The 7275-nt window shown below is 50.8% G+C and overlaps 1 long non-coding RNA gene across 1 annotated transcript; it reads left to right on the top strand.

Annotated features, from left to right (window-relative positions):
• Positions 1-2690: 2690 nt before the first annotated feature.
• On the top strand, positions 2691-6416 carry LOC114487860 (uncharacterized). The gene is made up of 4 exons (XR_003683359.2): positions 2691-2756; positions 3275-3421; positions 3516-3954; positions 5560-6416. It is a non-coding gene; the product is annotated as an uncharacterized lncRNA (long non-coding RNA).
• The last annotated feature ends 859 nt before the right edge of the window (positions 6417-7275 follow it).

Raw genomic sequence — 7275 nt, 5'->3', positions numbered from 1 at the left:
GAATGCATGGATTTTGTAGATAAGGAAGCAGATGCAGAAAAGGGAAAGACTGGTCACGAGCGGGAAATTGTATAATTATAGACCCAGTATTAAACGAGCATGGGCATTTCAGTTATGGAATGGAGGGTGGCAATTTAAAAACAATAACAAAACTAAGAGATAAAGGCGGTAAAGTAAGGGCAGGTGGGAGCAAGGAGTTGCCTGCTTTCTAAAATGGAGATATCTATAATCAACACCTTTTAACATATTTGTCGGCCATTTGTATGTCATCTTCGGAGAAATACCTGTAAATAAATAAATAAAATGGAGAGATCTACAAAGAAAACACCATGACTTCACTCTACTCTTTTTTCTCATCTCTTTTCTGAACCTTGGTTGCTGAATTATTTAGGAAGCAATATCTCTCACGTGGTAAAGAAAGATTTAAAGTTTAACAGTTCCTTCAGCTTCATGTTGGCTTCCTCATCCTCTATTAAAAGAAAATGAAATAACTTAAATTTAAAAATAGCAACTATAAGGTATTAAGATTTAAAAATAAATGCATTTTTTCTGTCTGTCAACCCGGCACCTATCTATCTATCTATCTCGATAAATAAATAAATATGCTTAAAAAGATGTCTGGGATTTATCTAATATTTATGAAAGTTATTTCTGGCTGATAAAATTTTGGTTTTCTTTGATTTTCTGTATTTTCCTGCATAGTTTTAATTTTTGCAATGTACATGTATTGTACCCCCTTTGAAAGAAGAAAACGATTTTTAAAAAACAAGTGAAAGCAGGTACACCAAAATGTAATTGATAGTTAATTTTGGATGGTAGGAATACTAAGATATTTTATTGTAATTTTTCTGAAATTTTTTTATTTTAAAGAGGAATTTTTAAAAAAGGAAAAAATGTGAATTTAAGATGAATGCTTCAGGGATCCAGAGAGGGCAAGCAGAGTCGAGGTCAAGGCTGATGAGTCCTGAGTCAAGGCATCTTTTCAGCCAGGGGAGGCCCCAAGGCAGACAGCTAACAGGAAGGATACCGTAGCCAGGTTAGGGTCTCAGGGAATGGAATTGAAGCTGCTCTTGGAAGCTGGACCTCTCCTGGCTTGCGGGCACCCAGCAGGAGCACACCGGCTTCCCCCGGGGTGACAGAGGTCGGTTCCAGGGAGAACTTTTAAGCAGTGAAAGGGCTAAATTCTCACAGTTCCTACAGTGCCTATACGGATGCTGAGGTTTGACAACTAGAGCTCAGAGACCTGTCCAGACCCTCGCAGGAAGCCAGGCACAAAACAAGTGTTCCGTGGTTATAAATGAATCTGTGTAGTAGGCGGTACACGAAGCATCACCTGAAGACTTTTTTTTTTTTTTTTTCTTTTTCTAGAGAGGAGAACCATTCACTTCGGGAAGAAGGCACTGGAATAGGAGAAACTGCGTAAGACAGGGGAGGGAGGGAGGGGCCCAAGGCCGCTGGGTGGGTTAAAATGATAGGGGAGGTAAGGCACTGGGTGGGGGACAGAGAGGCAGCCTTCGCTTCCATAATGTTGAAATCACATACTTGTGTGTCTATCTTTTCACCGGACTGTGACCTCCTTCTATGGCTTGTATCCCCATCGCCTAGCAGGGCGCCCGGTTCCCCTAAGTGCTCCATAGATGATGAACTGAACGGAGGCAGCTCCTCGCTTCGGTCCGGTCCTGGGCTCTTGTAGAGAAAGCAAGATAAACACATTCCCCGCAGAGGCCAGGGTTCTCTTGTTCCTTTGGGGGAGACTACTGGGTGTTCACAGGGGTAGTTTAATACTCCGGAGTGGAGGGATTGGTGCAGACAGCCGGCCCTCTGCACGGATTTGCCAACCTCAGCCCCGGGGGACAGCTGGAGACGTCGAAAGAGGTGGGAAGGTGCATGCGCCCCTCTTACCAGGCCCGCGGATGCTGGTGGTACCTAAGGAGGCGCCTGGATCACTAGGGATAGAGCTAAGCCAGGGGTCTTCTGCGCGAAGTGCTCCCATCTCAGAGCATCCTGGTTCACCTATTTCACTAAACTCGCCTTCCCCATCTGGCAAGTGGGAAGGCTCTCTGCCTCCAGGACCCTTGGGGGCGGGGCGGGGGACAGAGAGCCGGACTGCTGAAAGCGCTGCACGCAAGTGAATGGGCATCACCACGGGGTTCGAGCTGGCTCTCTCGGGCCGCGGCGCGAGCGCGGCCAGGTCCCCCAGCCCGGTGCGGAGCGTGCCCTCCCCGCGCCATCTGGGCCCCGGGCGGCCCAGGCCCTCCCCGCCTCCGCGCGCGGCCCTCCGCGGCAAGATGCCCCGAGCTGCTCCGGCCACGGGCGGAGGGGCTCGCGGGGCGGAGGGCCGGGCGGCGGCGAGCTGGGGGGCGCGGGCAGCGCTGGGGCCGAGGACGCACGCGGCCAGTCGGGCGGCGCGCGCTTTCCCCTCCCCCGCAGCCCGGAGCGCGAGCCGCCGTGACGTCACGGGCCGCCCTCCAGCCCCGCGCTCCAGCAGGCCGAGCGCGTGCGGCCGCCGAGCACATGGGCCCGCGGGCCGGGCGGACTCGGGCGGCCGGGACCCGGAGGCTCAGCGAGGGGCCGCGAGCGAGGGTGGGCCCCGGCACGCGCCCGGAACCCCCTGAGTGGATTTCCACGCGGAAAGGCCTTTGGCGGCCCCGGTGACCTGCGGAGACACGGTTGGATCCACCTTCCAGTAAGTTAGAATTCTGTCCTCTGCCTTTCTGGAAACTCGGAGGCCTCGGCCTTGCGGGTCGGGATGCGCGGTGAGTAACTGGACGGAAGGAAGGGGCTTTCGCATGCCAATGTGTGTGTCCACCGTGCACTTTTCTCATCCCCAGACTCTGGACTGGCAGCGAGTTTGGGCGTTTGGGGTGGGGGGAGGGGAAGAGGGTGACATCAAACGGCCCTTTTGCAGTGAGATAATTCTGGATTTGTGCTCTTGCTGAAAAGTGTGTTATTATCTAACCTCCACATATAGACCCCCTCCCATCGGTACGGGTTTGGATTCGCAGAGACGGTCTGGAGGCCCCTTTTGCTAACCGAGAGGTCTGTGAACCATATGATGCGACCTCCATCCTTTGACCGTCTCCTCCCCCTTAACCCCTACAAGGTGGTTTCCGAAAACGCAGCAACTCTGTTTTGTGAAACTTTCTCTGCTTTTGCATTGCACTTACTGATTTGCCGGGGCCCTCACACCCCTATCATGGGAATTCTTTCGGCATGGATTGTTGATTTGGTTAGATTTATCCTCCCTGGGCTAATGTACTCTTATTTATGACAGTGTTTGTGGTCCGGAGTGTAGACTTTCGGGAAGGACAGCCATGAGGCTGCATGTGTTCGGTGCGTGGATACACCATGAATTTTCCTGATAGTTGGCAGGCGTGGAATATTCTTGTGTTCACTCGAGCCCCTGACTTCAGGCCCTTCTGTAAGTTGGGAGAAGAGAGGAAATCCCTTGTGAGGGGTTTTAGGGAGAAGAGGGTGAGGTTGTGGTGTTTCCTTTCTGGTCTTCTGTTCTCCAGAGAGCGGCTGGCAGCCCCGTCTCATCCCTCCGTTCCCCCACCACTTGGCGTCCTGGCTACTGGAGCTGTTTAGTCGCTGGAGAAAACCCTGAAGAAACGTGTGTTTGTCTGCGGTGGCTGGGCGGGGCTCTGAGGAGGTAGGGACTGCATTTGCTCTGCTGCTTGTCATAGGGTGTCGCAGGCCTCTTTTGCATACTGGCAGTGACAAGTTGAGGCTTGTTCATTTGACACAGTCCTGTGGTCACAGCGAATCTCTCTAAAGCTCTAACCAGTGGAGAAGGGGGTTGTATGGATCCTCTGAACTCTGAGTGGGACTTCCTGAAAGATTTATTAGGAGAAAAACCTTCCTGGAAACAGCAGAAGAACAGACACAGAATCGCTGGCTGGGCAGAGCCTCGTGGCCTGGTCTCCACTATTTGGGAGCTGTTACATCTTGGAGGTGAGGAATACCTCGTGGTCTGAGGCCTTGGCACGAGGGCCCGACTGGAATTCCATGCATGGGTCTCATGATGGAAAGGCTCGGTGGATGCAGGGCAGATCATAATGCTGTACCCAGTGAACTCCCCGGGGGGATTTGTTATGTGATCACATTTTTGTTTTGCCTGGTTAAGCGTGGCTTTTATTCTTGTTGTTGCTTTGCCGACTTTGGGTGCAGAATTTTGCATAAAGCAGGCTTCCCCTGAAAAGTAGAAGAAATCAGTTTCTTTTTCTGGTTGCTTTTCCTCTCTCTTCCTCCATCTCCTCTCCATCCCTCCCCCATGCTGTCCGGTGTGTCCTTTGTGTCCAGGGCTGGAGCTTTTCTGGACTGGAAAGAGGGAGTTCTTCTCAGTTCTGAAATATCAGAGCTCACCCCCTCCCGCCCCCGCCAGCCCCGCAACTGATTTGTGTGATTGCTGGTCTGAAACCCGGTGAATTCTCACCGTCCATACCCAGTTGATCTCTTGTGCTTTAGCTTTTTTTTCTTCCTCCTAAATGGCAGGCAGGCAGGCTGGGTTTGGGAGTCTGTGTCCCAGGGCCTCCTGCCTGCCCAGGATGGACACTTTTCTCGGACAGCTCAACTAAAGAACCTCCTGGACGATAAGACAGCCTTCCTTTATTCCTCTTTGTGTGATTCTCCCTGAATTTGGTCACACCAATGGCGGTGTTGACCCGATCCTGCGGAAGTGAGGACCTGGGATAGTCGCTGGTCCATATTCTTTGGCGAGGTAGCTGCGGGCCTGCTAACGAATGGCTGCACTTCACTGTGTGTTTTAGACGTCAGATGGCCTCCTGGATGCTCAAGCTTTTTACTTTGTATTTCCTTTCCTAGTTGGCTGGAGACATGGCATTCTTGCTTTTTTTTTTTTTTTTTTTTTTTTTAAAAACTCCGGATGCTGGTTTGTAATCTCTGTAAGAGGCCAGGACTCCTCCTTTATATACCCTGTGTCCTGTGTCTGCGGGGTGGGGGGAAACCCTGAAGCAAGATGGAAACAGAGCAACAACGTGGAATAATTTTGACCATGGATGAGTTCCGTTGATGGTCGCCTCTACCCCTTCCCTAGAAAACCTCAGAAACTCTAGGCCTTACAGGAGAATGCTGCTAAAATAGGTCCTTTGACGGGTCCTTCCTCTATCTCTTCCGTTTTTCTGGTCCCCAGTAATCTAAGGATCTAATAACAGTAATAGTAAATGATAATAATAATAGTTTCTTTCTTTTTTTTTTTGGCCATGCCGTGTGGCACGCGGGATCTTAGTTTCCCCACCAGGGATCGAACCCGCACCCCCTGCGGTGGAAGTGTGGAGTCTTAACCACTGGACTGCCAGGGAAGTCCCAATAATAGAAGTAGTTTCTATAGTAACATTGAAATCGTATATCAGGCCAAGCATGTTCTTCCCATTTCATGCTCGCTATAGCCTCACCAAGGCAGTTATGATAAAATGTCTAGCAGTGATGGAGTTCTTATTACGGGCCAGCCTCAGTTCTAAATGCTTTAGAAATGTTATCTCATTTAATCTCCCAACCATCACATAAGGTATTATTATTATTATTATCACTATTTTGCAGATGGGGGACCCACAGCTCAGAGAGATTAAAAATATCCCCACCCTCACCGCCAGGTCACACAGCTAAGGAGTGGCAGAGCCACTGGGTTTTGGACCTGGGCCATCTGACTCCCTGGACCTACTCCTAGAAGTTAGAGGACAGTGAAACTAAAAGCAAGCAAAGAATGCTTCTCGGCCTGGGGCAGGAGGATCAAGTGTGCTCTCCAGTCTGCCCTCCTCACCCTGGCACAGATGGAAACCCCAAACCTTGTGTGAAGACACTGCCTGCTCTGGCTGCCGGCCTGTTCCACTAACACTGGGGTCAAGAAGCCATGGGAGGGGGGCTCCAGTGTTTGGAAAATTCTGGACGGGGGACGGGGGTCTGGGGAGCGGGGCCTCTGGGGCCCGCGCAGAGCCTCAGTCTTGGTGTGAAATCTATGGGCATTTGCAAAACGCTACATCCAGGCGTCCTGCCTGGCTTTGTGACCAGCGTATAATCACTGTGAACATTCAGAGCAGATGGGAGACAGAGCTCTTTCTGCAAATCATCACATACCCTCCCCCTCATCCCCTGCCCCCGCCCCCCAAACTATCTGAGTACCTGTCTCTCTCCTGGGTGTGTTTTGCTCCTGTAGCAGCCCTAACAATACAAAGATTGTGGTGGCCCCTCTCCCAACCCTGTCATTAAAAACAAAAACAGTGCCAGCCCATAAACACAAGATTCACATACACGAGGCCAAAATGGTCTCAGTCATTTTTTAATTCCAGAATTCTGAATGTTTTTCTTCGATTTTCTCTTCCTCTTTTTTCTGAGGGGGGCAGGCAGGGGTATGGGGTGTTGTTTTGCTGGTGCCTGGTGGGTAATCTGAGCCCCAGGGTTATTTGTTTACCTGCCTCTTTTCCCTCCTGGACCCTGCGTTTCTTGGGAGCAGCAGGGGGTGGGGAAGGGGCGGAGGATGCTGGCAATCATCTTCATCTGGTGGCTCACGCAGCCCTGGGACTTTGCTGGATCAGGTGGCTGTCAAGAACTGCTTTATTTTCAAGGAGACAAGCGATGCCCAGTCTCCAGTCATTGTCTTCTTAGATGTGAAACAGCCCGACAGGGTGGGAAGCAGGGGGTTTGCCCTGAGGGAAGGGACAGTGAAGAAAGGAAGGAAAACTGGAAGCAGCGGGAAGGCACCTGGGTCGCCTGAGGGGCGGTGCAGACCTGGGTTCCTTTGGGGCAAGTTACTTGACCTCTGTAAGCCTGTTTCCTCGCCTATGAAATGGGGATGGTAAAGCGCCAGCGTCACCGGTGGCTGGGAGGAGGAAACGGGGTGCACAGCTGGCGGGTGTTCGGCACAGCGCCTGGGCTCCTGGTAAGTGCTCAGCAAAAGTTAGCTAATATTATTACTGTTACAATTATTGGGTTTTATTACTTCCTGTGGCTGCTTGGAGTGGTGGTTTCTGAATACGTTTTAATGTGTAAAGGTAACATTCCGGTTACATAGATCATAAAATGGCAGTGACTTCACTAGTGTTCTTTGCAAGCATCTGAACAAAACACTGGCTAATAGATGTAAGAAAGAGATAGAAATGGGGAGAGGTCTCAGAAAGGACAGGAATCAGAGGTAGCCCCTCAGGTGTCAGCCTGCTTTTATATATATATATATATATATATATATATGGTTTTTTTTTTTTTTGGCTGCCTTGGGTCTTCGTTACTGCGCGCAGGCTTTCTCTAGTTGCGGCGAGCGGG

This window comes from Physeter macrocephalus, chromosome 15 (assembly GCF_002837175.3).
Source record: "Physeter macrocephalus isolate SW-GA chromosome 15, ASM283717v5, whole genome shotgun sequence".
In the NCBI taxonomy this organism is placed as follows: domain Eukaryota; kingdom Metazoa; phylum Chordata; class Mammalia; order Artiodactyla; family Physeteridae; genus Physeter; species Physeter macrocephalus.
This window is presented reverse-complemented; position numbering and strand designations above follow the sequence as displayed.